Genomic DNA, 22,633 nt, shown 5'->3' with positions numbered 1-22,633 from the left:
TTCCTGGTCCCAAGCTGCTTCATTCTGGAGCCTGTTGCCTTCCTACACTACACCATAGTGATGTCACCTTGGTGACTATTGCCACTGAATAGCTCCACATTCCACAGCTCATGAACTGTTTTCACACTGGGGCTTTACACTCTCTTGTTGGCCTTTCTTCAAGTGCTGGCAGAGCTCACTAACTGGTAAGTTAATAGTGTTGGCCTAAAAGGTCATGGTTTTTTCAGTCTTTTATTGACTGTGAATCCTCAATTGTCACCTTCCCCTTTACACTGAAGAAAAAAACACCCCTCCCTTAGTTTCTCTTTCCATGGCCCCAAGATCATTTTGCCTTATTTTGTTAGAATCCTCAGGGCAAGAGTTTACATAACAAGTTCTTAAGTTTAAGCTGCTTTTCTACATTAGATCCAACATCAAATAGTAACAACAACAAAACAAATGAATCCCAGACCCTCCAATGCATTTGGCATTTGTATTTCACTCCAAAGAATGGGGAGAATCTCAAATGGAGGAGTCATCTTGCTCAAAGTGACTTCCTAGTTCATAATGACTTGTTAATGAGGGTAGTCCTGTCTTGTCTTTTCCAAGAAACTTCAGAAACCTAGAATGGGGTTGGGGGAAGGACCAGCCTATTCGATTCAATAGAGTTTCAAGACCCTAAGACAGAGCTCGCGAGAAATATTGATTTAGAGGCAGAGACCTTTCTCTCTACTGAGTGAAATGAAATCTGAAAGATGAATATTGGTCTCCGAGCTGTGCATCTTTCAGTGACACTTCCTTTAAAGAGTGAAGAAATCATTCAAAAGTGTAAACTGAACATGGGTTTTCCAAGGATGTGCATAAGTCAATGTACATCAAATGGCATGCTATTATAGAACGAAAGTCTGTCTTATATATTTGTGGGGGGGGGGAGGCCAGATGATTTGTGTGAGCAGTGCTGCACCTGTCTCTATTTTACTTACTCCTCCATAAAACAGAATATTTATATTCCACAAGGAAATTGGGATATAATAGTCCCAATGCAGGAAATAAATACAACTGAGATTAGCAATGGATAGCTGATTGAGTTATCTCCATTAAGTCTGGGAATGAGCTCCATTTGCAAAGATGGTGCTGAAACTGAAGAAGGAAGTTCCTGCCCTCCCAAACCCAAAGCAAAGGCCATGGAAATCATGAAGGCGAGGCTGAAAGTATTCATACTCAAAAAAGAGATCTGCATGTCACCCAACTTCTGGAAGCCTAAGACCCTGATGCTCCAGAGGCAGCCCAAATACCCTCCCAAAAACTCATCCAGAAGAAACAAGCTTGAGCACTATGTCATCAACAAATTACCCCTGACCACAGTGTCTGCTATGGAGATGACAGAAGACACTTGCATTCACTGTGGATGCCAAGGCCAATAAGCATCAGATCAAACAGGCTGTGAACAAACTCTATGACATTGATGTGGCCAAAGTCAATACTTGATAAGGCCTTAATGGGAAAAATAGAAACATGTATTCCACTGACACCAGATGAGGATATACAAGATGTTGTCCACAAGACTGGGATCATCCAAACTGAGTCTGGCTGCCTAATTCTAAGCACACACTTTTTCAGTATTAAAAAAACCTAGGAACAAAACTTAGAGCAGAGGAAACATTCAGATCATGCAGTATGGAGTACCTTTTCTCTTATCCTACCAGGCACCATCTTTTCATGTCAGTTTTACTTATTGCCTTAATTATTTTAGTTTGTTGCTAGGATGGGGTTTGGGAGGAAGCAGCCTATTGCTACCCCCAGTTGTACTTACTTCCTACATTGGGACTATCACATTGAGTTTTCCTTGTAGAATATGAATATATTCCCATCTCTTAGATGATAGTGAAAGCGAGGCTCACACAAATCATCTTCGCAGCCTAAGTGGGGTTTGAACTCACAGTGCTGATGGTGTGGTAGCCAGAATGCTGGGGCTACCAGACTGAGTCACTAAGCCCAGAGTCATTTGGTTTCTTTAAATATCTCCCAAAGACATTGTTCACTATTGTTTAGACAAGGGGAATCAACTCAATGATTTAAGAGTTGTGTGACAAGTTTTCCCAAATAGTGGGGATTGTAACATAAGTGATGACTGTTGCTATAAACTGTCATTCTAGTTATCAGAATAGGATTGTTTTTAAAAAATAATCACTGGAATTTTGTGAAATTTATGCTACAGAGAGGAGAAAACACTGAAAGAGTCTCAAGCTGTGCCCAATAGAATGCATTCATGCATGTGGCTGAACAACATTTACTCTGAGTTGCCTATCCTGTTCGCATAATGCTGGAGAGAAGTAGGAATCTGCTCAAGGAGGCCACTGGCTCATGCAAACCCTTGTATCACAGAGACACCTACCTGCTCCACACAAAGGCTTCTAACTGGTCTTCCACACACCCTTTTCCTCATTCCCTGATTCCTTTTACTTTGGAAAAAAAAAAGTGGTCTTAAATGGCAAAAACTGTTCACCTGCTTGCTGCCCCCTACAGATACCTCTACCATCCAGAAGGGATTGGTGCTCCTCCCTGGGAGCCGAACACACACTGAGTTCTGGGGCTCAGCCTTCTGATAGGTTTTTGTGCTGTTTATCCTGACTTTGAGTTACCCAGCTTTATCGGGACTTCCATCTCCTCTCATAGAGATTCCCCTTTCTTTTCCAAAAATTATTCTATTGGATATTTTCTTTATTTACATTTCAAGTGTTATCTCCTTTTTCAGTTCCCCCACACACACCCAGAACCCCCCATCCCATCCTCCTCCCCTGCTTCTACAAGGGTGTGCCCCCACCCACCCACCCACTCCTGCCTCCCCACCCTTGCATTTTCCTACACTGGGACATCAAGCCTTCACAGGACCAAGGTCTCTCCTCCCATGAATGCCTAACAAGGCCATTTTCTGTTACATATGTGGCTGGAGCCATGGGTCCCTCAATTTGTACTCTTTGGTTGGTGGTTTAGTCCCTGGGAGCTCTGGAGGGTCTGGTTGTTTGATACTGTTTTTCTTCCTGTGGGGTTGCAAACCCCTTCAACTCCTTCAGTCCTTTCTCTAACTCCTTCACTGGGGACCTAGTGCTCATTCCAATGTTAGGCTGTGAGCATCTGCCTCTCTACTTGCCAGGCTCTAAGAGAGCCTCTCAGGAGACAACTATATCAGGCTCTTGTCTGCAAGCACTTCTTGGCATCTGCAATAGTGTCTGGGTTTAGTGACTGTATATGGGATGGATCCCCAGGTTGGGCAGTCTCTGGATAGCCTTTTCTTCAGTCTCTACTCCACACTTTGTCTCTGTACTTCTTCATGTGTGTATTTTGTTCCCCCTTCTAAGAAGGACCGAAGAAGCATCCACACTTTGGTCTTCCTTCTTCTTGGGCTTCGTGTGGTTTTACCTTGACAAATGGTGGTTCTTGTTTGCTCATGGGAAAAGCTCTTTCCCAGCCTTCTTGTCTCAGATCCTTCCCTGCATTGACTCCTAGGCTGTACTTTTATCATACATTTGACAAATAACTATTGAACCTTTTTATTAGAGATGTTTAATATTTTAGCTTTTCTGAACCACATGGAACAAGGAAGGCTTATCTGGGGCAGGCTATGCATCAGATCTAAAAGTATCAAACCCAAGGCCCATAGTTTGCAAAAACATTATACTATAATATGACATTGTCATTTATAGTATTCATGCTAGAGGGTCATAAAGTCAAGTCATTTTTTTTCAAAGGAAAATGTCTCGTATTTTGATACATTTTATTTTCTATGTTGGGCCACATTCATAGCTACCATGTGCCCTATATGGCCCTGGACACCCTTCCACTGTATTAATAAAGGGCACCTCAGGTACCAGGTGCAGTAGTAAATGAACAGGTGAGCCCTGGCCTTATGAAGTTGCATTCTTCAGTTTACTTCAATGGCTGGGTTACCATTGTGTTTTGAATCAACTGACCTAGTTCCACAACCAAAATCCTTCTGGGGGTAAAAAAAATGGTGCTGTAAGTGGTTATTGCAGGATTGTGTTAGGGGATGCAAACCTGGCTTTCTGGAACATTTGGCTTTCTCAAACATAAAATGCTATATGTTGGGCTTTCCCAAGAATTGTGTGTGCATAACATTTATCTTGTGCAGGAGACATGGCCAGCAAAACACATCTACTCTTATAACAGATGAATAAATGAGCCACTGCTTATAACTCTGTAATTTTGCATGAATGAACACTAGAACACTTTTACAAGAATCTAGCAGCATTACCAAGAGCTATTGTATCTATTAAACATTAGCACTGTACTTCAAACCAAGGTAAAGGAGAGAAAAGGATTTGCCTGGAAATTTCAGACACTTTAAAGTAGGGTTAAAATCAAGACTTCAAATAATACAATGCATTTCATTCTCTATGTGTGTCTCTCCCTCCATACCTCACTGTCCCTCTCCATTCCTCCCTTCCTTCATCCAGAACTTCCTCTGTGCTTGCCCTAGTTCTTAAATAAACCACCTTCATGCAAAGACAAGATGGTCTGCCAGCAATTCAGAAGTTCAAGACTTGCTTGATTGTCATAGCTTATAAACTTAGAGATAGAAAAACATATATGAAATTTCACATAGAGTTTTAAAATGGACTTTGGTTGGCTTGGCATTGGCAGATGGTTTTATCTAGAAAAATATACTGAAACAGTATTCAATCTGTATAAAGTGCTTATTTTCTACAGTATATGCCCTGAGACCCTTGCCTTCTTTCTTCTTTCGCTTCTCTTGCTAACCTTACCCAATAGAGCGTTACCTCTGAAGCTCAGAGGAATAGGATTCTATTGTGTGGGTGAATGAAAGGTTTCTAAAGGAAGGAATATTGGGAAGAAAAGTTATACTACATCCCTCCTCCCCCCCAAAAAAAACAATTAAATGCTTCTCTGATTTTTGATGTTTATTAAATAAGAATTGTGTGAAGCCCCTTGCCATAGACTTCAGAAGAAGCACACACAGTATCAAACTCCAAACTCCCATACTGCCTGCTCTGTAAGGCTTTTAATTTTGATTGCTTGTCCATGGACATGAAGAGTGGGGAGCAAGGTCCAGAGTTTGGATTCTGGGACCACATGGCATGTCTTTATTTTCAGTTCTGACACTGGACAGCTGTGAGACTCTGCTCAAGACAACTTCCAGCTCTCTTGTCCATAGATGAAAATTATTACCAGGTTTCTGCAATAATAAACATATAATATCTAAGGAGCATTTGCAAGTGCAAGTCCAAGCACTTATGCAAAGAACAACATCTTCTGTCATAGCCAGAAGGAGTTCACACAGAGCCTGGCAGCTTTCAAGCCTCTTGCTTAGTTTAACACACCACTGTCCACTCTCTTGGAATCACTTAATTTTCCCTTTGAAGTTATATCCTGTAAATGATGCCCAGTGTGACAATGGAGCAAACACAGGCATGATGAAGATATTTGCAATATGTAAGCCCACCTGCCCTGCTATTTCTGAGCACTGAGCATTGTAGACCTCCCTAAGCATTGAATTCCAGGAGATTGACTGCACAGGTGTTTGGTGAGAGCCAGTCAACACAGGTACTAGGTCCTCTTTAAGCAGCAGAGAGGCTGAAAGCTCAGTAAGGCCGTGGTCTCCTTTCCCAACCGTACTTGCTTCAAACAAAGAAATAGCAATTAAAAATAACACAGAGGCCAGGAAACCCTGACATTTTCTGCCCTACACTTTTCAGTTTCTCACACCAGTCAGTTGTTCACATCATTGTTATATGAAAGAAAAGAAAACAACCAAGACTCCGTGCCCACCATGTCTTTCCTTCCTAGCCCTTATCGCTCAGTGAGTTAGGCAACAGTGATGCTTGAAACCAAGGATGGTGTCACTTGTTTTTAATCTCAGCCCTGGAGAGATAGAGCCAGGAGTATCATGAGTTCAAGTACATTTATATATAAAAATGTGTTTATGTATGCACATTCAACAATGGCCTTCATACATGAGGGTAATTAGGGATAGTCATATCACCCATTTAGAAATTTAATGTTTTCATATCGACATTAAATAGAAAAGGTTGGAAGGAAGAGCCTGTTAAACAAAAGAAAAAGCTTTAATTTTAGTAATTTTAAGGCTGTGTTTTTCTTGGTTTTTGGGTACAAAAACGTATATTTGTGTTTTGTACTGAGCTTTTCAAATTATAGAACCCAGAATGGCTAACTTCTATTATAATTAAGTATTATTATTATCATTATTCATGGAAGTCTATACTCACTGCTAGGTCAAGATAGAAACATTAAAATTACCTCTTTTTATATCTCATTCTTTCTCTCTCTTTCTCATTTCTTAAGGACAGCCAATGGACCACTTTTCTTTCTAAGCTGTGAATTCTTCTATCTCTGGTATTTCTCTTCCTTAAAGTGGAGACTGCAGGAAGTTGAGTGACCTTTTAGAAAGTGGAAGCTCTCTCTTTCCACAGGAAGGGATATGTTGGCTGTTGGAATAGCCTATCTGGCCTTGGTGATGTATCTCTCAACCTTCATGCTGGAGGGGGTCCTTCCATGAACAACTTACTATCCATTGTGCAAGTGATGCCACCAGAAGAGATGGCTTGCTGTCTTTGAGCAAGCCTGGAGCCCAATATGATCTGGCCCTTGACTTTCCTTTCCGCTGTCCCATACTTAGCTACCTGGTGGACAGATAAGCACAAACCTTCCTGTAAATCTTTTTCTTCCACACACCTTGTTGGATCAGTGCCCTATGTGCTGTTGGTGATTTTACCCATTATCATGCACTCTCCAAGTCCCCTAAGAGCCTCCCTTCTTCCATGATGAATGCCTCTCTTAAGCATCATCTTAAACACAAAATATGATGACTTTTGGAGATAAATAGGACCATTGTTTCAAACCCATACTACAGAAAAATAGTTTGGTAAAAATTGCAAGAAATAAAAAGAGCGAAATCAAATGGGGTAAGAAGAAACATAGTTACACAGCCTTAATAAGAAGAGCTTCTAACCACGACCTGAGGCAAAACTCATATACCAATTGTCATCAAGCATTAAATTCTTTCTATGTATTATTCGCAATTAAAAGGCAAAAAGGCACTGACGTCCTGATGCACAAAATGATTGTTCTCAACATGTAAAGTTCTCTGACAACTTAAGAAAGACACCCTATGAAAACAACTGGAAAGTAAACTTCAAAGATATATAATAAATATTAAAATATATTATATTATAAAATCTCTCAGAAGTTATCAAGTAAGCACAAATGAAATTTCCTGGGTTCGTTCTACCAATTTGGCAAAGGTTTTCTTTTTGTTAAATATTTTAAATATGATCAGGATATATGTAGAAAATTTTCAGAGAATATAAAATCTGAAAAATCATGTTGATGGGTTCAGACATTGTCCATTAAATATGCTACATAGTCACACTTGGTTTTTGGGATAGCATATCTTACCCTCATGGTTTTTGAGATTACTCTGTTCCCTGACTATAGACTGTAAGCAAGACCATAACTTGCTGTAATCAATGCTATTAAATACTATTTGAAAAATAACAAAACAGGAAATATCATAAGAATTTCTATCCTACATAGCCTCCTATTCAATGATGAAATTCATAGACTAAAATTCTTGTCTGATTAAACAGAGAAGATAAAACTCAAATGAAACAAACCTTAATTTTTGAGGTAAGTCCAGCCCTGTTTAGCTAAACTCTAGTCAATGCAAACACAATTAAACAACTAATTTCATTATAAGGTATAACATTGAGATAAAGGTCATATGTTGTACAGGTTTACTGGAACAAAAGTGAACTCAGGCTTGGAGGTAGAGCTCATATTGTAACATATAAGCACAAGGACCCAAGTTTGATCCCCAGCACTGACATTTAAAGTGGAGCACAATTGTGTATGCTTGTAATTTCAGTGCTAGGGAAGAAGAGGCATGAACATATGTGGATTTCAACAGCCAGGTAGCCCAGTCTAATTGTGAGTCCCAAAACGCAGTGATACATCCTATCTCAAAAATAAAGTAAACTTATCTTAAGGAAGGAAACATGACATTGACTTTTACATGCGCTCATGCACTTGTACATAAACACACATGTTTCAAAAATAAACAAAAATAATGTTTGATATTTGTAAAATGGAAACAAATATTTGGGTCATGCCAGTAAGGGAACTAAAATATCCAGAAAGGAAAAAAGTGAGGTAAAAGGAAGGAAGTGAGAAAAGAAGAAAATAGAAATTTGAAAAGGTAGAGAGTGGAAGAGGAAGAAGGCAATGGGAAAGTGCCTTTTCATTGAACATCCATGAGAAAGTAGTCAGAATTAAAATGTTAAGAAACCAATATCAAAACATAATAACCAAATAAAAATAAAACAGAAAATGAGTACATGTGACAATCAGGTGCCGACCCCAGTGCTTATGAACATGAAAACTTGCACTTAGTGTGCGTTCAAGACACGGACACTGCTTATGTTTGGTCAAAATTTAACTCACTCCCCATTTGCAGATGAAAGCATTGAGTCTCACTGATAACCTATGGCTACCTAAAGTCACAAGTCATTCTGACCTGTATATGAGAGCATCATGGCTCCAAGGAAGCCCTTTTGTATAACACCTGCATCCAATTGTTCATGGATGGTTCAGTTTCTCTGTACTCATCAACTCAATTTCCTGAGGGACTCCAACTTGTGCTCTACTTATAAGTAGGGGACAAAGCTAGCTAATGAACACATCTATACTAATTATGAGCAATGATGGCTTGCAAGACCTAACTTTAGACTCCTCTCTGATCTTGTCAATTCCCATTCTGAGGGCCTGCCCAGCATATTTCAGATGAAAGGATAATAATTACTCATTTATTCAAAAGATTCAATTAGGAGCCTTTCATCAAATGGTCTTAAGTGCTTGTGGTGATCCTTCAAAGGTAGCAATGATATTTACAGGGAGAAGAAAGCTATAGGGCTCCATCTGGAGTCTAAATGTTTGACGCGCTGCACCATCTCAGGGATGAGTCAGCCCACATGAAGGGCACAATGTAAGACAGACCTGTTTTTTGAAAGTTGCAGACAAAAGAGAACAGTTTATACTCTGATCTCTCCACACCTTAGTTATCACAGGGACACCAGGGCCCAAGGATGAATTTGAATCAAGGCTCTCTTAGCATAGGATCTTCACAGGAACATTATAAAGGCAGAAAAATGACAGATGTGTGGGAGGAGTACCACTGTAACTCCTGAGACTAACCCACATTGGAATCTCCAGAAAGCCTTTGAATATTTGTTTACTTCAGGTTCCTTTTTGAGCGCTCTCTCTCTCTCTCTCTCTCTCTCTCTCTCTCTCTGTGTGTGTGTGTGTGTCTGTTTGTGTGTGTCTGTCGGTGTGTGTCTGTGTCTGTGTGTCTCTGTGTGTGTAATCATGTTTTAGACTACAAAACCCAATTTACTTTATGTCCCAAGGGAGTAAGCATCCATGGGGTGAAGCAGGGAGTTAGAGATACATATTCTCTTAGTTAGGGATTCTGTCACTGGGACAAAACACCATGATCAAAAGCAACTTAGGAAGAAAAGGGTTTACTTCAGGTTTATTTCTCCATCACAGAGAAAAGTCTAGACAGTAACTCTAGGCAGGAACCTGGAGGCAGGAGCTGATTCAGAGACCATGGAAGAACAATGTTTAACTGGCTTGTTCAGCCTGCTTTCTTATACAATCCCAGACTACCACCTCCTAGTGGCATTACTACTTGCACTGTGCTGGGCTCTCCCACAACAATCATTTATTAATACACTACCCCACAGTCTTGCCTACAGGTCAATTTCTTGGAGCCATTTTCTTAATGATACTGCCCTCTTCTCAGGTATGTTCAGATTTGCATCAAGCTGACAAAATAAATCACCACACTCATGTTTGTGGTTCTGCTTTGTGCCTCTGTCTTTAGTTTGTACTTATAGTTCACCTCTTTCTGCCAAATCAAAATATCCACAGTTTCCAGGCATTTCCACACAATACACTGTTTTGAACATTGTAACAATCCTGACCTCAATATCCCAATGGAAGGATTTCACTTAGTTTTCTACAGAGCAAGCAGAAAAGTGATAGCATGCTCAGGTTGACTCATTTGAGGAGAGATAAGAGATTCAGCACATTCATGTGGTCAGTGTTAAGGAGTCAACAAGGGTTGAGTTGGGTCTGGGTATTGACAACTCTAGGGAGCTGTCATCACCTATAAGTTAAAGAGGCAAGAAGATGGATGGTCCCTCCAACCCAAAGACAGATTGCCTGAAAGAGGCTTTTGGAACAGGGTTCATACAATGCAATCAGTCCATTCCCAAGACAGCCAGAGAACCTCCAACACATGCTCTTGATGTTTTTAATAGCTCTGTTAATACTTTCTTCTTTACCCATGCTCTAGAAATACAAACCATGGCCTTGGGCAAGGTTAAAGTAGAACATTTCAGCAGCACTTTCTGAACATCCTCTCAACATACATAGCACATACAGAAGGATAGTTCTGAATTAGGTGCTGAGCCCAACCATACAGGTATACTGGGGTTTATTCTGTTGCTCAGACTTAGGCCATTGTGTGAGAAAAGGAAGGGATGGAGGCTGACTCGGATTAGAAACTCCATTTCATGGAGCAGAGATGGAAATATGTTCTTAACCCTGAGGAGGGAACAGAATATGTAGGCATGAAGAATGAATGTCTTCCAGCCATTTAAAAGGAGAAGCCAGTGGCAGGATGTGCTGGGACCACCTTGTTTCAAGTGTATGTTGGGGTTTGTAGGAACCAAGAACAGCCTGCCATCTTGGTTGTCTAAAATGAGAATCCATGGGAGAGGAATTTAATAGATCCTGAACAGGCTAGGACAATAGCTTCTGAGAAGTGGGGTGGGGGTGGAAATCCTCCAAGGATGACAGATTTAGCTTCACATATCTTGTCAGAACATTAGCATAAGAGTGAGCTGCCTCACATGAACTTAAGATACAGGAGAAAATTACTCTCAGAGAGTTACAGCTGAGCCTACACTCTGTGGATATGATTTTTTGGTCTACCACCTGTGAAAGAAACCCAAATTAGAAATGGAAGTCAGAAAAAGGCCAAGGTGTAAACCCTATAAGCACACCAAGGGTGCATCGTGTGCCAGGAGACTCAGTAGCTTGCACACATGATGGTACTTAAAACTCACAGCAACCCTGTACAGCCAGGTTCACTTTTTTCTCTTTTATATAAGCTACACCTGAATTCTATAGAGCATAAATTGCTTGGCTATACACTCATAGCAGGTTTAGGAAAGAGAAGCAGGAGTGATTCAGGTTTCTGGTCTCAAAGGTCTGTTTGAAGAGGTGGAGTGAGGATGCCACTGTGATTTCACAGAAAATAATCTAGCAAGATGGACACCAATAATGATGGCAGGACATTCATTCCTTTACTCTGCCTTATACACTCAAAACACAGAACTTGCTGTTTATATAATTTTTCAAAAGGCAGAGATTGGGATTCTACGGTGAAGTGGGTTGTATACTGGCTGTTAAAAGTGTGTCTAATCCAGCACTATGGCATATGGTGGGTTTGTGGGATAAAGGTCTTTGCAGGTGTCTTTAATGGTTTAAATGTTGAGTACACAGCATCTTGGATACTCATAAGAATCAAACTGATCTAATGGGGTATCTTCACAAGAATGAAAAGGAAATGACAGGGAAAGTCACAAGTAAGAATATCCTGTGAAGATGGAGGTGACCCATAATGTAGTCATGATGTCATAAAAGCAGAGAACACTGGATGCCAACAGAAGCCAGGAGAGGTTTTTCTTGGAAGTTGACAAAGTAGGTTTGACTCTGGAAGTAGCAGTTTCAAACTCTGCACCTCTAGAACCAGGGGACAAAGGAAATTTTTTGTTGTAAGGCAATGTGTCTGTCATTGTTACGGAAGCCTTGTTTCTGAGGAGGGTTTAGGTTAGGGATACATCTGACCGTCAGAGATTGGAGATGTTGAGACCATCTCATGTAGCTGTTGCATGAAGGATAAGAGGGCCTCTGAAAGTAGAAGGTTTTGCTTCACTCATTTAGAAAACAAAACACCTATTCCTAAAGTCAGCTTTAATAAATGCCCTTCCCTACTGCCTACAAGAGAAAGTAGTCAACATTTGCTGCTCATAATTTTCAGAAGCTCTCTAACTCAGCTTAGTATAATAGGATTGTGTTGTATCTGAAAACATTTATCAACATCCCAAGATGAAGTTAGAAATTTAACTTTAATTCTTTAAGCTTCACATGTAAGAAATAAGAGTGTGTTTGGAAATTTTTAGCACTTCTGATACACAGAAAATATTCAGTAAATGCTTGTCATTTTCATGTTTTTACAGATAACTACAATGTCTAAGAAAACAAGCTTCAGGGAATAGTTTCAGCTGTAGTTAAAGTACATTTATGACAAGAAGACAGTGTTCAAAATGTTTTGCTTATTGAGAAAAGCAATATGCAGAAATACAGATAATTATATAGACAATATGATGCAAATTCCGAAAAAGCATTTTGATTTAATATTCAATACTCTAAGTTAAATAAATGGCGGAGCCCATGTGCTTATTAACATAGTATGGCCACATATATCCTACCATGCTTCAGACCTCAAATAGATGTATGCATTTTCATATACCTGTACATTAACCCAAGGATATTTATTAATTGCTATCATTGTTCACTGGGTAATGCAATTAAAAATATTTGTTTATAAACAGCAAAATGTTTCCAAAGTTTAATACTTGTGGGTAAATTTTAATTAAATTTTAGGCTTTTTCATAGAATTTAAAGTAAGTGTAATAAGAATCATCCCATTTCTCATGGATACATAATACTTAAAACATACACAGGGGAGTGTGTTCATTAACCATAGCCATTAGCAGGAATTAATGTTCTAGGTGAGGGGAGTAATATCAAAATAATTAAGGATACCTATAGGATCTCCCACACTTCTTCACTCAATCCTGGTAAGTTAGCCTACTAATGTCATTTGAGCAATATCTGAGGTTCATAGTAACACGATCATAAATCTGCCTACCTTGTGAGGGTGCCACCCAATACATCCTTAAATCCTTTATTCCCCTGTTCTCAGGCAAGTATAAATTTGAGTGCTATGGAGCAGAGCTATGAGGGGGAGTTCCCTAAGTTATATACACAAGAGTAAGATTCATTTTAATTTGCATTTTCACAGTCACTGGCTGTATATAATTTTACAAATTCTTGATTAAAGAAATACTCGCCAGTAAAATTAGAGGGAAAATAATCTCCAGATTCCTTTAAACTTTACATAAGAGACTATAGGTATATAAACACTAAACACATGTCTATTAGCACAAATACTGTAGCTTTGGGAAATACAGATAACATTGTTTTATTAAGTATTATAATGCACTTTAAATTAACCATGTATTATTACATATTACTTATATTCAAAACTTAATTATCTCATGTATATATGTGTTTTGTAGATACATATAAAAGCTAAAAGGTAATATGCAGACTTAGTCACAGTTTACAAAAATTACCCCTAGATAAATTTTACTTTTTTCTTGCTTTAAAAAATTTCTAAATTTTCTTCAATAAATCAAAAATGGTGTAGTTTAAAAATTCAATAAGTGCTATAAAAATCTGTGTTCACACTTCACAGTTACAGATTTACTCAAAGGAAACAGATGGTTGGTAGCCCTGTAACATTCTGTCTCCTAAAATTAGAGCCAGACACTCTGGTGCGATCCATTGCTCAACATGGATTCTAGATTTTAAAATGCCAATAGACAAAACTGCAAATCATGAACCTAATTTGTTGTAGAGGAGGTGGGACTGTCCAGCCCAGTCACTTATTTAATATGTATTGAAGGCAGACAGTGTCCACGTGTAGAGAGCAAGTTGGATAGGAGACACATCCCCCCTCTTCTGGAGCTTTTGATTGAGTTGCAGATGAAACTTGTATGTATAATATGCCTTCCTGTATCTAGAGAGGAAACTACTATCAAAGCAGAGATCCCTCTGCGTTATTCACAGCTGATCTTCTAGGTATCCTCATTGATGTCACACAGCACAGGCAAAGTAAATATTACTTAAGTTGAAAGTGGAATAATTTCCCAACGACATTCAAACTGATAGAAATCAGTGCAGCAGAGATTAGCCTCTTGATAGGCATTAGTCTACATTTTGAAACACATTTCACCTGGTCCCCAAATCCCAAAGAGGCAGGATTCGATGTGAGCCACTCAGTGACAGCTACAGACAAAGTACACAATTAGCTAAGTGGAAGAAAAGGTTATTTCTTTCAAGGGTGAGGGGTCACCAGAGACATCGTGCAGAATGTCACTGAAGACCTGGGTCAGAGGAGGCTAGGAGTTAATTGGGTAAAACAGGGAGAAAGGACACTGTAAGCAAACAGAAGTCACATGTGCAGTTTCCTTGATGGATGGAGCAGCATGCTCTGTTTCAGCAACCTGCCATTTAGACTGGTTGGAAAAGCAATTTGCAAGCCAGAGCACAGCAGTACACATCTTTTATTGCAGGAGGTGAGGAAGAGTCGGAAGTTTACAAGAAGGAAGAATTGCAGTAAAGCTTTTGGGGAGAAGTGTGTAGGATAGATAACCTCTGGGCAACAAGGGTGGCTCAGAATGACCTAAAGGAAGTCTGGAATGGACAGCTCTGACTCAGAACAGGACATGCTGTGACAAGGCCTTGGGGAATAAAAAGGCTAATTTAACTTCTAATGTCATATGGACATCCCTGTACCGGAATCAGTCACTTTCCCTGCTCAGCTTGGCTGAATTAAAGAACAGCTTGAAATGGATTAGTTCAACAGTTCTATCAGATGATTGGAGAAAATGCCTTGGTGGATCCCCTGTTGAAGCAATGCTCTGATTATGCTTTCTGAAGTATATTTTTATATACTGGTGCATTCTTTATCTAGCCCCAAGGCATAATTATAACAGTAACATCAATAATAATTACATCTCATAATCTTTATATCCACAACAGTCACTAACACTTCAACACCCCATGACTAAGAGACTTAACTTGTGGTTACCTCCGGGTATGGGATGATAGTATGCTTAGACAACAGAAGAAACTTTCATCATCCCCAAACTTGAGTAAAAGATGTACTGGTGTGCATGTGGGATGCAAAAACTTTACACCCACAGTCAGGGTCGTTGCACCAGACTAAGTTGTAAAAAATGAGGAGGGAGAACAACTGGTACTTCTGTGCTTAGAAAAGTCCGATCGTGACCAGATCTTGAGTAGTAAAGTTAAGAGTTCAAAGAATACAAGGGAAAATTTACAGTAAAATAGAACTTTTGCTTCAATCAATTTTATCTGGAAAAAAATTAATTTTTTTATGTTGCCCCGTGGAAACTATCCTTATCTGATATAGGGCAAGCTAACCAGAATTGCCTCCACTCAGGAACTCACTGTTGGTAAGCTACCATGATCAATTATTTTTTTACTGAATGGTAATAGTAAGTCCAAATAGTGTTAATTCACCTAACACAAGTTTTAAATTAAAAGTAATTACTTTTCTTTGTTCTTGAAAATACCATTTCTCTCTGGACAAGTATTCAAAAGCAAAATATTAGGTTCCAGTTCACGGATGAAAAGAGAAAGCAAATTGAGTTCATTAAAGGTGGAATGACTCAAAGACTTACTGATTTTTCTCCAGCTAACATACTAGTAGGAAAACTTGAAAATGAAATATATTATTTGAATTTGGTGTAGGGGACGGATGAGGGGGACTCATGGCCATATCGTTCTTCTACTTTGCTTTTGTTTGCTGAAGAAAGGTTAATATTTAATGTTAACGTTTAAAGCTGTGCGTGATGGCAGTTCCATGCTTGACTATTTGAGAAGTTGAGGAAAAGCGATTGCAACCACAGGTCAGTGTGGACTAAAAGACGTGTTCAAGGTCCAGCCACAGCCACAGTAATTTAGTGAGATGTGGTACATCTATACAATGGAGTACTACTCAGCTATTAAAAACAATGAATTTATGAAATTATTAGGGAAATGGATGAATCTGGAGAATATCATCCTGAGTGAGGTAACCCAATCACAAAAGAACACACATGGTATGCACTCTCTGATAAGTGGTTATTAGCCCAGAAGATTGAATACACAAAGTACAATCTACAAACCACAAGAAACTCAAGAAGAAGGAAGACCAAAATGTAGATGCTTCATTCCTTCTTAAAAGGGAGAAGAAAATATCCATGGAAGGAGTTGCAGAGACTAACTAAGGAGCAGAGACTGAAAGAAGGACAATCCAGAGACTACTCCACCTGGGAATCCTTCCCGTATTCAGTCATCAAATGCAGACACTATTGTGGATGCCAGCAAGTGCTGGATGACAAGAGCCTGATATAACTGTCTCCTGAGAGGCTCTGACAGTACCCGACTAATACAGAAGTAGAGGCTCACAGTCATCCATTGGACTGAGTACAGGATCCCCAATGAAGGAGCTACAGAATGGACCCAAGAGGCTGAAGGATTTACAGCCCCTTAGGACGAACAACAATATGAACTAATTAGTAACCTCATAGCTCTCAGAGACTAAACCACCAGCCAAAGAGTACATGGTGGGACTAATGACTCCAGGAGCATATGTATAGCCGAGGATGGCCAAGTGGGTCATCAGTGGGAGGAGAGGCCCTTGGCCCTGTAAAGGTTCTATGCCCTAGTGTAGGGGAATGCCAGGGTCAGAAAGCAGGAGGGGGTGGCATGGTGAGCAGGGGGAGGGGGAAGGGGACAGGAGTTTGTTTTTGTTTTATTTTATCTTTTTTTCTTTTTTCGGGCAGAAACTGGGAAAGGAAATATCGTATGACATGTAAATAAAGAAAATATCTAATAAAAATAAAAACAAACAAAAAACAAACACAAAACAAAAACAAAAAGCCCTAGAAGGATAGAAGGAAGAGGATGTGAATGTAGCTCTGCAGTAAATTTCTGTAGTAAATCTCCAACCCCAATAACCCCATGAAAAAACACACAACTTGGTTATAATATTCATAACCTGCATGCCTAGATTGGGCAGATCCACCACTACACTAATCTATTCCCCAGGTATGAGACCTCTTGCTACTTATGGCTTCTCCAGGCCATGTGGTTCTGCTCCATTTTTCTTCTACTTCTCCCCTCTGTCTTTCTTCCTCTCTTGTTCCCTACTCTTCCCTAACTCTCTAAAACCTCCAGTCACACCTTTCCCTTCCACTGCCCAATCACAGGCTCTAGCCTTTATTTGATCCATTAAAATGCAGAGAAAGTTCACCTGAAATCACCTGAGTGCATGATCCACTCCTTGTCAGGGGCAGCCCCTCTTGAGGAAGCAGAATTAACTTCAGAATACGAACAGCACCAGGGCAACACACAACATTAGTGAGACAGCCCAGAGTTAATTCCTAACATTGAAAACACTCACAACAAAAATGCATACACATGTACATGCCCCCACACATGACCACATATACACACATATGGACATGCATACACACACAGGCACATATTTACAAACACAATCACATGCATTCATACAGGCACACACATACAAACACACATACATACATCTACCTTGTACAGCAGCCTTGCTTCTCATTGATTATACCCTCAATAATTAATCAATGTCTTCAAAAACTCTGATTCCTCTGTTATCCCTCCTTTGCTCTTAAACCAGGGCATCTTTTGGAAACTAAGTGTACTTCTCTCCTAACTGATGTGTTTCTTTTTTTCTCAGGTTCTTAGGAATTGGAAGAATTCGATGAAAGGTCCTTGCTCTGACCCACCTGCTACTTCTTCCAACTAGGAAGACCTTTCCCTTTTGCACTTCCACGTCTCACTGATGTCCTCTTATCCCTGGCTCATTCCTGAACACTAGTGTCCTTTGCATTCCTTGAACACTTTGCATTCAAGGCTCTAGAGTTCAGGTGTTAGAACTAGCAAAGTCTTCTAAGACTGTGTGTTTGAGCTGCACAGTCATTGCCACATCAAGCCCTTAGCTGGTCTTCCTTCAATCAGTATATCAAGCTTAATATGAAGAACAGGAAGAAACAATGAACTGTGTCAACTTAGATTGTGTTAGGAATCATGTCCTCACAATGTTTGGGTGTACTTATTTATGATTTGCTCAGGTTCTTAACCCACGTTTTGAGAGAGGAAGACCTAACTTAAGAGGTGGTTGGAGGCAATGGGCCCTGAATGTACCCCATAACCATAGAACACACTTTAAGAAAATAACTCCTTAAAATCAGAAAGTCACCACTTAGAGTCACCAAGTCATAAAAGTTTCCAATTGGATGTAAGGCCATTCACTGTCATCATAGGGCAGACCTGAAAGAGACGCAGTTGGTTATCTTCACAAATATAAGGAAATGGGGCCAAGAGTGAGTTAATCAGAACAAGAAAATGGAGCCCTAAACAAATTGGGGGGGGGGGACAGAAGTATGTTGAAAGCTCAGAATAAGAGAAACTTTGGTGTATGTAGCAACAGAGTGGCTGTATTTGGTATATAAAAATAATTTCAGAACCCAATAAAGACTCATGGACCAGTAGAGATTTTAATATGAGGTAACTGGAAAAGGGGCTATATGATTAATATCTACATGAAGAGCTGCTACAACACTGTGAAATGCAAATTGAATTAGCCAGAGAGGTGGCTGAGTGGGTAAGGTCTTTTGCTACCTATCCCAATAAGCTAAGCTCCATCCTTGGGACCCATGTGGTCAAGAAAAGACCCAATTCTGGCAACTTGCCCCATGACCACCACATACATGCTGTGGCATGAAAGAACACACACACACACACACACACAGGTACACATACATACACATGCACACATACACAAATGTAATAATGCAAAACATCTTTCATGTGTGCCAATTAATTTTAAATTGATTGTTGTGTATTTATAATATTAACCTTAGAAAATGTGATTATAAAAATGAAATAAATCCCAGAACATTTGCATATAGCCTGACTTTGTAAACATGAGTATGAAGTACCCTTTACCATAAAACTCAAGAAAGAATAAAATAACAACAGCCATCTGGCTTGTCAGGGTGCATTATCCTGCATGTATAAATTATTTGTTATAAGTAGAATAATCTCTTTATATGTGTATCCAAGATGTTAATTGCTTTTAAAAAATTAAATAGGTAGGAGGGAGCAGAATTGTTGGACTTTCAGTACTGGTTGCAGGCTTGGAATATTCCTAGTTCATGCCAACCCATTCATAAGTGAACACAAGATGATCTAGGGAACAAGTTACAGAGTTGTGATGACAGACAAAGATGATCAACTCAAGTAAAGTAAAAATTGAATGAATTGGGAATACCAATTGATATCCAGAAAAGCAGGGGCAAGGGAAATGCCAGAACATCTGTAGGGATGCTGGTAACTCCACTACCAGGCTAGATATCACTCATCTGTTGTATCTACCACTAGGAAGCTGTAAAACTAGAATGAGGCCTAGCGATGTAGATCAATGGTGGAGTGCCTGGACAAGACCCTAGGTTTGATCCTCAGTACCACTAAATAAATAACAAATAACATGCTTTCACCAAATCATGGAATGTGGTTATGTCTGTAAAACCTAGGAAGCCTTGTGTTTATTCTAATACATGTTATCAAGACGATTTTACAGGTAAGGAAACCATTGAAGAAGATAGATAATCAGGGTTCAAGCCACATAATCATGTTCCAGGAGCTACTCTCCTGTGTTCTCAATGTCCTACCTCACTGAACAAATCCTATGTAGCCTTGGTGCTGAAGATACATGTGGTGAGCCATCCAGAGGGCACACATCCTCACCCCCCTGGCATCTGCTGTTCAGGACAAAGGGACACGTGCTATTTCCTATACTCATCTTTCAATATCATCACCATGATTGCTCATGATTTGTTTTTCCATCTGCCTGGAAATGGAGATAACCTTGGAAGACACACCCTGACAACATCCTGCCTATACTGGCCTGGATTCCTGTGGAGCAGAGCCTTTCTCACCATATCCCATGCCCTCATCGTATAAAGAAAGCACATCTTATGAAACAACACTGGGCTTTGAAAATATATCTATTATAACAAAATAACACATAGGTATAGAAAGTAAAAGACAGATTATATCTGAGATCCCCCAAACACAGATGAATTTAATGTGAAAACATCTTAAAACCATGTGAAAGGCTTGGTCTCAAGCTGGTGGCACAACTACAGTGATTGGACCATGAGGGTTTTGATGGATGCCTTAGCTGAATTGACCACTAGAAATCAAATGTAAGGAAGATAGGGCAGAAGTAGAGAAAGTGTGTCACAGGGTGGCAGGGATACCTGTGGAGGTATGTCTTGTGTCTCTTCTACGGTTTCCTTCTTTTCCTCCTTATCTTCCCTCTCCTCCTCCTCCTTTTCCTTCTGGTTGTCATCATCACTATCCTCCATCCTCCCCCCTTCTCTTCCACCCATGACATTCTGTCCTCCATTCCCTCCATTCCTCAACCATGCCTTTCCACCACGAGGTTTCTTCTCTGCCAGAGGCATATAAACAATGGGGTCACTGGGCCATAGACTGAAGCCTCTGAACCCCCAAGACAAAATAGATGTTTTCTCCTTCAAGGTGTTTTTCTTTGGTACTTGTCATGGTGTCAGAAGACTAAAAGCACAGTAACTGATGTGCCAATGTTCCAGGTATCTGATTTGAGTATCTAAATACCCAATGTCAGAGTGCTGGGGACTGTTTCTGCTATAATACTAACTTGTCTGTTTACACTTGATTCAATCCAGTGTTGCTGTTCGCCAAACACATTTATGTGTGCTGTTCAATGTAAGGATCGCAATGTTTCTAAGATGGGAACTATAACTATTTACAAGGTTGGCTCAGATGGAACGATCCTTGCCTAAATCTTCCTGTGGAAATTTGAGAGCAAAATAGAATTTAGCATCACACCCTGGGCTCCCAGGGCTCTGTCCACACCTCCATAGCTGCCGCCCATCATCTACCCTATGTCTGTCTCCTGAAATCTTCCTCATTCTCACTTCCCCTCCCCAAGTGGCTGTTTTCCTTCTGAGCCTTGCTCCTTGAGATTGAAATTCCAAGTTGCAATGCTCACCTCGTTCTGCTTCCATGGACCTGAGAAAGAAGGAGGGAGGGAGAAAACAGAAAATAGCTCAGCAGATGTTTCCGGATAAATGCTTTTTTTTTTTTAAGTGCAAGTTGCTAATGTGGAAGTTTATTTTTGGGCCTGCCAGTGCTAGCAGATGTTGGAGAAGACGAATACCTGCTTAGACAATTATAGAAATTTATAGCAGGTTGACATAAAGAACGAATCTTTTTTCCACAAGAGAATATAATCAGATTTCTTATATAGATTCACCATGCTTATTCTGGGTTAGTTCTTGAAGACCGATTTGGTTCCTATATTTATTCTTGAACTTTTGTACTTACAAAAATGAGGCCATGCAAAAGGGTGAGTCAAAATAGCCCAGGCCTTCAGATACAGGCTGGAGAATATAATTAGGGAACAGGATGCTCAGAAGCCCTGACACTCAAGAAAGAAGCTCCCATTAATTGCTGCTGTGTTGTTTTTGGGGGCATAAATATTTACACTTCATTTCTCATTAAAATTCTGCTTCTTAAAATATTAAGCCCAAATGCTCAGATTGCTGGATAATTAATGACAAACTAGTAGCTTAGACTTTCAGAGAAGTGAAGGTGTGCAGTTTTCACTCTGGGCATTCAGACCTTGGGACCAGGGCAAGCCCGTCAGTTCTGCTGGGTAAAATATTCACTGACCATCAACAGTCGGTGAGCTCTGGAGCGTTTTGAATTTGGAGGCGGTAGGAAATAGCTCTAGTTCTTCAGCAACTTCAGTCTTAGAACTCTCCAGCAGCAAAGCCAAGAGGTCTCACAAATCTTGTGGAAAAGTTTCCTTGTAGGTAGGAAGAAGTTGCTGGAATAAATGTGATGGCTGCCTTGCTGTACAGGAGAAATGTGTGCTTGGAAAACTGTCCAGAGATAAATGAGATAGCAGAGCAAGAAGGGCATGGTTTAATATTACTTAAGATCAATGGGTATTGTGGGCAATAAAAGATTATTTTGCAGATTTGATGGACACAGAGGTGTTCCTTCCAGTTCCCCTCCTCCCACATAGCTGCTGATTGTCGTTCATTGGACTTCCATGATTTCCTTGTGCCTTCAAGTCAGTTCCTAAGAAGCACTAGAGCTCTGAAAACCTCACTGAGTGACCAGGTTGGCGTTTTCTTCCTAGTGGGATGACATCTATTCAAGTACTCTGTCACTGGCAAGCCCTTTTCTTTTACACTTATTCCCTCCCAACATCAGTAATCATGCCAGTAGTTTACCCAGTACCTTAACACCACACATTTACACCCTCTTCTCTCTGGACCTTCACTCTTTGGTTTCAAAGCACTAAACTATTCTTGAGGAACATGCTCTGCTGAGCCCATATAAAGGAAGAATTTACTCTCCCATTCTTTATCTCGTGTGAATCCAGATATGTAGTCTGCCACTGCAATTAATTTATAGCAATGACTGTATACATTTGCATATACATCCATCCACCTAGCTGTAGCACCCCAATGGCATAATCCCACCATACATATCTCTGTAGCTTCTTCCC

At 39.9% G+C, this 22,633-nt stretch overlaps 1 long non-coding RNA gene across 1 annotated transcript; it reads left to right on the top strand.

Moving 5' to 3' along the window:
• The first annotated feature begins 1 nt into the window (after nt 1).
• On the top strand, nt 2–18,966 carry LOC116070733. Its single transcript, XR_004110540.1, has 2 exons — nt 2–185; nt 17,741–18,966. It is a non-coding gene; the product is annotated as an uncharacterized LOC116070733 (long non-coding RNA).
• The last annotated feature ends 3,667 nt before the right edge of the window (nt 18,967–22,633 follow it).

The sequence above is a fragment of the Mastomys coucha genome, unplaced genomic scaffold (genome assembly GCF_008632895.1).
Source record: "Mastomys coucha isolate ucsf_1 unplaced genomic scaffold, UCSF_Mcou_1 pScaffold22, whole genome shotgun sequence".
In the NCBI taxonomy this organism is placed as follows: domain Eukaryota; kingdom Metazoa; phylum Chordata; class Mammalia; order Rodentia; family Muridae; genus Mastomys; species Mastomys coucha.
The sequence above is the reverse complement of the archived record's forward strand: the minus strand, read 5'-3'. Positions and strand labels throughout refer to the sequence as shown.